General features: G+C 30.2%; 1 long non-coding RNA gene across 1 annotated transcript; it reads left to right on the forward strand.

Annotated features, from left to right (window-relative positions):
• Positions 1–5964: 5964 nt before the first annotated feature.
• LOC143043447 (uncharacterized) lies at positions 5965–9668 on the forward strand. Its single transcript, XR_012968396.1, has 3 exons — positions 5965–6040; positions 7827–7877; positions 9074–9668. It is a non-coding gene; the product is annotated as an uncharacterized LOC143043447 (long non-coding RNA).
• The last annotated feature ends 877 nt before the right edge of the window (positions 9669–10545 follow it).

Genomic DNA, 10545 nt, shown 5'->3' on the forward strand with positions numbered 1-10545 from the left:
CCATATCGCATAGTCAGCTATAAAAGGCCCCGATAAGACAATGTAAAACAAGTCAAACGAGAAAACTAACTGCCTTATTTATGTAAAAAAATTAACGAAAAACAAATATGTAACACATAAACAAAAAGACAACCACCGAATTACAGGCTCCTGACTTGGGACAGGCACATACATAAATAATGTGGCGGGGTTAAACATGTTAGCGGGATCCCAACCCTCCCCCTAACCTGGGACAGTGGTATAACAGTACAACATAAGAACGAACTATAAAATTCAGTTGAAAAAGGCTTAACTCATAGTTCTTTTTAAGTTTGTTTTTTTAGAAAAAGTATTATATTTATACTGGGATTTTCATACTTGTCTCAAATCTCTAAAAGCAAATCTTTCGAGACTAACAAAGGTTATATTACAAAATTGTTTGATATTATTTACAGTTCAAATGAACAGTTTTGTTGTTTCAAATTCGAATTCAAGAACGGGCGTTGTGTTGGTAAGATTATATATATTTCAATTCAATTACTGCATAAATCTTATCTGACAACGTATGTGTGTGTGTGTGTGTGTGTATGTGTGTGTTAATTATGTTGCGTGTCTTAGTAAATCATAAGTTCATTGATCAAAGAATGCAAATAATCATATCCATGTGAATCTTTAACAGTTTGTAGTTATTATTATTCTATATGTTTAACATTGCTTTTATCGAACCTTTTTGTCTATTGAAAATCGCATAATGGAAACGGGTTTCCTGTATACACAATTTCAATGACTACAGTTATTTTCAAAATATTTCCGTGAATTTGTACATGTGATACATGTTATAGTCACTTTTCAATAAAATGGATTATTATTTATGTGAATACATTTTAAGATTTATCGTTATAAATCTATTTTTAATTTCGAGAGTTTATGCTACGTTAAAAGGACTAAATGTGTGCACGAGGATAGTAAGGTAAATTCATTTGCATTTGTTTTTAAATTATAATACTGATAAATAACTGTCCTCCTGTTCAAATATGTCTTCACCATTCAGTGTGTTCATTTAATTTGATTTGAGCTAGCAACACTTTTATTTCAAATTAGAAGAATATTTAACCAGTTTTGAAATTTGTATCAAATTGCCTAACGGATCATTCGTTTTTTATAATATTTTCCAATTTCAATTTCATCATTAATTTTTGCACTTGTTTGCTAAACAAATATGCTCAATATTTACTGTCTGCCTAATACACATTCCAATCTGGAAAATAGTAACGAACAATCCTGTAAATAGGAATTAGAAGATATGGTGTGAGCTCCAATGAGACAGCTATCCATCCAAGTCACAACTTGTAAAGATAGACTATTGAAAGTTAAAGTACGGTCTTCAACACGGAGCCTTGGCTAACACATACCGAAAGTTTATATTGTTTTCAGTTTTTTCAGATAAGATGCAGTTTCCATCCCTTTATCACAGGCAATTGGGTATGGGCCCTTTTTTATGTTTTATAATTTGGTTTTGATAATATTTTTTTTTTATTTTTAATAAAAAGTAAAATTACAAAAATACTGAGCTCCGAGGAAAATCAACATTATTTATGAATGTAATTGTTTAGTTTTGTATTTGCTTTCCATGTAACGCGCCAAATGTAATATTACGTGTTCCTGTTCTTATTTATGAATAAATTGTATATTACGTTAACACTAAACGACACTTTTGAATAAATTGCGGGACACATGTTTTAACTGGACGATTCTCTGCAAGATCCGCCATGCGATAAGCAGTATTTCCCAAGCAAAATTTTTCTGCAAAAAGTTGGAGTGCCTTTAATCTGATTTGATAATTAGGTCCTCATATCCTTCTATTATGTTGCTGACGTACTGTTTGCTCGGGAAAATTGCCAATCATGCACCGAGTATGCACAGTATTTGAATGCAGCGCACCAAGTAGATTTTTAATCACCGAGTTTGCCGAGTATTTGAATACAGCATGGACAGATCACCAGGTAGATTATTTTTGCACCAGATATGCAGAATATTAGGATGCATTGTCCCAAGTTGATTTTTTTTCACCGAGCGCTATCTATAGACGAATTGTATTATTTAACTTGTTGCAAGTAATGCACCGTTGGTGTCCTTCGGCTGTTGTCTGCTCTATGGCCGGGTTGTTGTCGTTTTGACATAATCACCATTTCCTTTCTCAATTGTATTATTTACCTTTTTGTATAATATATACATGTATCTTATTTCATGTCATATATATTATGATCCATTGTATCATTCTTTTATTGTTTAAATTATCTTTACTGATCCATACGGTATTACAACAGCAGCAGTTTATTTTTGTTGCCCCTCGATTCACATTTTCAGATTGACTGGCAAAAAATATGTTAACTACAGGTGTTGTTACATCAGACGTTTAAGAGCAAGAAAACATTAAATACCATGTGAAAAGAGTTTAAAAGTCAGTGCATATTATGTTAAAAAAAATTCGACATTTTTAAAGCCATTTAGTTCAGAAAAGGATGGTTAATTACCAACGTATACGACCCTGTTGGCAAGAAACTGTAAATAGCTGTTACAATACATACTGTTTGGATAATCTCTATGGCATACATTTTTTCTGGTTTCAATTACGTCTTTCAAAACACAAGTTAATGTCTTATTTATTTAAAACGAAATTAATATGCTTATTTTACGAGGATTCAAATATTTTCTTTAGTTTTGTTTTATTTCAGGCATGAGAATAAACAAGTGTACTACATCGAAAATTGCTGTTCGGGATACGAAATGAAAAATGAAACTTGCATAGGTATTTATTTCCGAATTAATCCATATGAAGCAGTACTGTGTACATGTCTAAATATAAGCAATTAATTCTGGGGTATAAAAGCAATTTGAAATTGAATGTACATTTTATTCTCCAACTTATATTTTTTTATAGTCTATTGGCTTCATGTGCCTCTCTTATCTGTGTATAATTCTTAAGATATATGAATAACATATGAAATGTGTTTTATCTTACAAAAATATATTTCATGTACATGTATATAATATTGCTTACTTATGGCGTAGAACAAAAATGGATCCGTAATTCTAAAATTGGAAAACTATTTTAAACAGAATTATTCATATGGGGACATTAACAAGCGACCAAAAAATGCAGTATTACATATTTTAGATGTGTGTTTCATTATAATACGTAATTCTGATTGGCTAACAGCAATCTCGCGTCATAATGAGATAAACCTTCTTTCAAAAAGAATTGTAATTGTCATGATGACAGGAGCTTCTACAATGAAGTTCACAGGTAAACACAAAAATCTTGAGTTTTTAATGACTATAGCAAAAAAATGTAATGAATGCTTCTTTTGATAATTACAAAGGGTTGTAAAAGCGTTGACCATTCACACATTTTTAGAATTAAAAGCTTTCAAGCTTCATACAAATTGTACGTCGGTCAACGCTTATAAACTAATCATACCGCAATGAATTTACATAAAAGAAGTAAAATTACAAAAAAAAAATGAACTCCGAGAAAAATTCAAAATAGTCTTTTATCTACTAGCAAAATCAAAAGCGCAAACACACCAAACGAATGGATTACAACTGTCATTTTCCTGACTTGGTACAGGCATTTTCTCATAAGCCTTGTCTCATAACTAGCCATGCTGGCAGACGACGTAACTATGTTCCTATCATATGTTCTTTTTGGAAAATATTACAGTTAATAAGTTAATGATTTGCAATTTCATTGAAATAAATAATTCATTTTTTTAATAAAATCTGAAGATTGACAAAAAAATATATAAACCAAATAGAGTCTTTAGAATTAATGAATAATTATAAGACGAATCAATGATTAATCATCAACACCACCAAATTTGCAATGTGATACACACATTACGATATTATTAAAGACAGTTAAACTATCATTTGGCAATGGGGAACTAGTTTTTACCTCGCTCTTACTCCTCAACTATTTTATAAACCACGTTTTGTTTTATAAAATCCGCATTTTACTAATTGATAAGATACTATTGTATTATCAGAAAATTTGCCTCAAATAAATATTGCTTATCCTAAAAGTATTATTCAATATACCAAACTCCAAGGTAAAACTAAAATAGACATTCGTAACACTCGTTAGACAGTTAATACTGCAATGGTCATCATTGCAAGTAACTATCCAAACAGAATAAAAATACCCCCCTTCTTCCAAAAAAAGAGAAATAAATAAAAACCGAGTCAAATATTGGCGTTTTAATTCGTGCTAATATTGATATTTTTCATATACTAGTTTGAAATAATAAATGTAAAGATTTCAAAATTGGTGTGGATAGCGGTTTGGTGGCCGCAAAAAAGTTTTGTTTGATTACACATATAGACACACCAATGAATGACAACCAAAAAAAAAAATTCAATGACATTCTTTTGAATTGCATCAGTGGAGAATACCAGTTTATTAACAAATGAAAACTTTATGATGTAGATTCAAAACGTTGGTTCAGGTTTTATTCCCATGCAAACAATCGGAAACACAAATATTTAAAGTAACTTATGACTGCAAACATACACAATAGAACAAATTTATGAATCATTTATATAGTTTTTTGAATGGTCTATCCTATCTTGTTTGCTAAGCAATCAGACATTTGAATGTTGTTTTGCTTTGATAAGCTTATCATATTCAATTGGTAAAAAGTTCAACGTTCTCTATGATTGGATTGAGGAATATCGATCGTGAAGAACAACACTCAAGGCCTAATGTAAGATCAAACTTGCATATATAGATCAATTCTTATAGATTTTTTTAATGGTAGGATTAGCTTATGTCTACCTGAATTTTAATTTCTTTTTATTATAGAATGTGAAATTGGTTTTACATCCATACGTGGCGAACCTTGCAAAGTATGCCTAGATAATCGGTTTGGAGAACGATGTATTTCCCGATGTAGATGTGGAACTACTGAAAGGTTTGCAGATATAAATTTTGTTCGGCTTAAATAATTGAACAAATTTACGTTTTCTAATAAAGTATGACAGTAACTTCGTTAGTCGAACTACGCCTAATATGATTTAGTCAACGATATTAAATGATTTTTTTTTATTAACTGTAAGGTTTATTTGAGTTTTCGAACATTAAAAGAATGCAACACACATTAAAAATACGTGTCAATTATTGCTTTATTAAAGATTGCCATGTTAAGTCAAATATGATATTATGTTCTTTTGATATTGAGTTTTTAAAATTATTTGTATTTGGTGAATCGCACAATTTCATTTGTTTGGAATTTTAACAATACATTTCTATACTTCAATATGATAAAGTTTGGATATGAATGGACTTTTAAATATGCATGTATTCATGTAGGTTTTATCGGGTCACATAAGCATGCATCTGTTGTACATGGAAGTTTCTTAAATAGATTTTGAGTATGATTTCAGAAAAAAATATAAAATAGAAATGTTAACGAAGACCAAAACATTTTAAAACCATAAGACGAGGTTAAAGAAAGATAAGACAAACAACATTTAGCAATAAGATCAAACTAAGAACTTTAAAAAAGAAGGTGAACCCAAGTGTAAGCCGTTCATGTACATCAAATGGCATTCATCGATTAGTTCATGAAAAGTTAAATCATTAGGTTGTATTGCCAATTCCATTGATCATGTTAATGATGCCAGAACAAATAAGCACAATATTATTCGTATACATATGTTGGAAGATTTGTCCACATGATTTTATATTTTTCTGTTTGTGTTTTTCTCTTGTTGCTTATCGTTACGGTTTGCATCTTAAATTGTTGGTAGGAATTTGGGAAATTGAATGTGCAAGAAACCGATTCTCATGTTATTACTTAAGAAAAATGATTTTAAGGCCTTACTTTTTGGGGACTTAAATTAGGAGGTTGGCATACAGCATAAAAAATAGAAACTTGACATAATGTTTATGAATTCAACGAACTAATCGAGTACCTTTATTTCAGATGCGACCACGTGCAAGGATGTGTAAAGGTATTACCTACCACAGAATCTATTACAACAGATGATTCTATTGAAAGTAATAACATGGTTTATTTTCCAACAATGTTTCAAATTTCAGAGAATAAAGCCATTTATTATTCTCACGTACCTCCTTCTACTACTTTAACGCAATTCTTCATGTCGAAATTGGTCTTCATGTGTCTTTATTTTGTCAGTGACATATTTTGATGCAAAAGTTAGACAAGGTAATGCACTTTTAACAATCAAAAAGTAGTACAAAAACGAACTCCAAGGTAAATTATTAAAGAGAAATATCCATTAAAACTGACAGAATAATACATTATCAACCAACTGTCATATTCTTGACTTGATACAGACATTTTTCTGAGGAAAGTGGAAGATGTGATTTATGGACTTTTCAAATTGATTTTCCTCTGAGTTCAGTATTTTTGTGATTTTACTTTTTTGTCATTGAAACTGTCATAGTTTGTAAATTTGCTGTTAATTAATGATTAGTTATTTCAACCATTATGTATTTTTTCCTGTCAGTCGTTTAGTGCCTTAACCATATTTGAAACAACTTATTCGATATTGCTGTTTAACATGTACACCTATTGCGTACTTGGCATTCAAAATGTTTTCATTCCAGTGCCTTTAATGAATAAAACGTAGATGATATACGCGTCTTTATTTTCTTGATCAAGTTTATAAGTTTCAAACTTGGTTGTACATTTATGACAAACGGTCTAGATCGCAACAAAGTATTTTTTTTTTGCGTATGTAAAATGTTAACACCACGCTATTAAATTCATTTACCAAATTCACACTAAAGACACTAGGGGCAATGTAAACGAAGCTTTCCTATGATTATATCATGTTTTAGAATTGTCTTGGAACATTGTTTTATTATCAGCAAACTGATTTTGAATTTTCGTTTCTCTACAATGTTATTTTAATGACATCAATTTCTTAATCATAATGATTTAATGAAAATGTGTATAAATAAGAACAAATGGACCGTGAAATAACCTTTTAATAAATTCGGTACATTGAGTTTTAAATCTTTTTTTATTTTTTAGATCTACTTTCAACTGTTTTATATTAATTGCCCATTATTCATCATGGTCATAGTAGAGAATTTCCCGTAACAGTTTACGTTATGCTAGAATAGAAAAATTAACATTTATACTGTAAGATATCAGCAATTTATTTGTAAAATTATATTTATATATTCATTCATTGCCATAAAATCGTTAAAATGACCATGAAACAATAGCTTTGTTTAAAACCCTGAGATACGTCTTAGAAAACTTATAAACCATTCTTGATCAAGTCATAAGACCATCGAAAACAATTTCTTCGACTAGTCTACCTAGTAGTTTATCCGAATCATAAGTGGAAGTTTAAAGATCAAACAAAATACGAAGTTGAATAACATTGAAAACCAAATAGAAAGCAAAATGCACAAAATACAACTTAGACTCTACATGTCGGGTAAGAAATTTATTGCAACGTTTTATCAGTGGCAATACCAATTCAGGTAGTACTTTAACAATTTGGAAACCAATAAATCCTTGCAACAATCGTTACTTTTTGTAAGAATAGTATTTCAGTTTCAATTTTAAACATTTGGTGCTAGATAATTTTATAAGATACTCGAAACTGTACAATTTAAAAAAAACAATGCCTATAAAGTGATGATATTCTACTAACCATTTTAAAATGATACAATTAGCAAACCAATACCTTCCCACCCTACCCTGTTCAATGTAACTTTAAATAAGTAGTAGGTGTGGTGTAACTTTTGTTTAATTTGTGTGATGTTTATGTTTTGTGTTTAGTAAAATTGTAAAACTTTGTAGGCACATCCTTGTTAGCAACGGAACTTATCCGAGAAACAAATTGTAAGACAGGTATTCAATTACTATCAACATTACTTTAATTTGTTTAAAGGATATAAGCCGATAACGTTAAGCTGGTACACTGTCGGAGCTCCTAAATATATATTTTAAAAAAAGGGATACATTGTTCTTTTTGTCTACAACAAAACGATTCATTTAATAAGTGACATTCAAGTATAGTATATACCTGTTGCATGATTGGTAACAAACACAGCACTAGAAGACTCGGTTAGTTGAGTCTGTTGTTGGACAACTAACGATTAACCGTCTAGATGCAAAGATATTGGTTTTATAAAATTTCAATTGGTTCAACGTATAAAGTATTTGAGTAATTTTGGAATGTATCATCCTTATGCTTGATTCATTGTCTGTAGTTTTTGCTATTCGGTTTGGTCCCTTGTGGCTAGAACAATGTTAAGATTTTAGTGGTACGACATTTTTGAACTCAAACATGAAATATAGAGACATTTTTTGTCGAAAAGGAAATCTGTAACAATACACATGGTTATATAACATATGATGTTATTATATGATAATGAAGAAACAATACTTATTTCAAGTCGTTATCAAACTCCGTTCAGAAAATTCGAAAACTGGGGGTCATGTTACACTGAGGTACGACTAATGTCCTTCTAAATTATATATGTTGTTGTCCATTCGTTTGATGTTTTTGAGCTTTTGATTTTGCCGCTTGAGAAGAGACTTATCATTGTTAAATTAACTTGGAGTTCAGCATTTTTTGTTATTTTTTTTTATGTTACTCCCTTTGAAAATATTTAAGATGGAATGAGACTTACGAGCAATAATTATATAGGACACTAAGCATATAAGCCAAAACGAAAGACAAGAATTCAAAAAAATTACCACATCATCATAACACAACGACTGGATGTATAAGTACAGAACCATGTGAAATGATAAAACAACAGACTAAACAGTAAACCAAAAATTTATAAAAACAAATAAAAGAATACAATGACACATTTTTAAAATATAGACAACGTGTGTATCCAGAATCTATACGTCAGGCTTATCCTGTATAATTAATGTCAATTGTAATAAATAATAAAAAAATAAAAACATTTTTGTAATAAATATACTGTAATTTTTTTTTTTAATGTCATTAAAAAATCAAAATGTGTCATTTGATCATAGAATAACTAGTCATATGTGTACATGCATTGCATTATATGTATATCTTTTGATAGGCGACAATGAAGTTCAAATAAGTCAAATGGTCGGGAAAATCTGCACAGTTTTGGTATTTCTTCTACTAGTGTCACTAGTATTTGTCTCTCTGACTTGTATCTGCTGGAAATATGAATTATCTTGCAAGAAGAAAGACAAAACTACAGTTCACACAATCTCAACGCATCCCAATGAATCTGGAAACAATCCGTTTCAAGGAGAGACTCACCAGTATGATGAAGTAGATGCTGATTTTTTGAATCAGGAATCTACAATAAATGATGGACGTGAAGACGTGAGAATCAGTGGAAGTTCGACTGGGAGTAGCGGCATTTGTGGAATAGACAGTGACGGATATTTGAATCCTTATAATGCGCTTAAATCAATAGAAATTAGATTGAATCAAGGACCAAGTTCTGATCAACTCAAAACAGAAACCAGTCTCATACATACACCAGAAAATACAATTTATTTCACAGATCATATGCAAAATTAAAACAATCGATATAGATAGCAGAAAAACTTACATGAACTTATTTTCGTTGATTGATATTTTTGTGAATGCAAGTGTTTCTTCTGCAAAGAACGTAAGTTCATGAAGTTATTTGTCAAAACTTCGATTGAAGGATATTTTCCCATTTCTTAAACAGTAAAGTTTGTAGATAAAACTGTAAAAAAATAACTCAGTCAATAAAATTGAAACCCTAGATCGTTAACATATAATGAGTTTGGATTTGAAGTCCTTTTCGCATCTTTCGTCTTCCTGTTATCTAAATATGTTATGTTAAAATAAGTATGATTGCCAAAAACAATCCTGAAGATTTCAGAATTGTAGTATCTTAATAATTGAAGGTAATTTTGACTGTTCCAGTCTCTATATCTAAGTGCCAGTCTTTGTAAGAATCAGGCAATTTAGGTAAAAATTAAAACATGATTAGAAAAAACCCACCGAGCTAATCCTGCTATTTAATACTAACCATCATCTTGAGTTAAAAAGTATCAGTCTTTCGTTTGTGTTTGTCTGGTAATATCAAATAACTTGGTTAGAAAATTTGTTAGAATGATAGCAAATTATAGAGTTATCTCCCCTAATTCGTTAATTTCTAGTGCATTTCAACCAAATTGTATCTTATATTACCAGAACAGAAAATGGAAATGAATGTTATTTTTGTGCATAACTACTTATCATGAACTGAAATCAAAGTCAATTTGGTTGCTTTTTTTTGTCATGTTTTCACCACTGCCTGATTCTTAGGCAGACTGGCACTTAATCCTTACGATTTCAAAACTGTCAATATGATGGGGTTGAAAGTGTTAATACTACCTTTAATTTAAAGTATACGACTTTTTCAAAGTATACGACGCATTTTGTAGAATCAGTAAATGAAGAATTTCACTAGAAACTCGTAATTTTCACTATTTAGTATTAGCTAATAGGTTTGTAACACAATGTAACACAACCCAAAGTCTTATATATTTCACAACGATTGAG

This window comes from Mytilus galloprovincialis, chromosome 8, assembly GCF_965363235.1.
Source record: "Mytilus galloprovincialis chromosome 8, xbMytGall1.hap1.1, whole genome shotgun sequence".
In the NCBI taxonomy this organism is placed as follows: domain Eukaryota; kingdom Metazoa; phylum Mollusca; class Bivalvia; order Mytilida; family Mytilidae; genus Mytilus; species Mytilus galloprovincialis.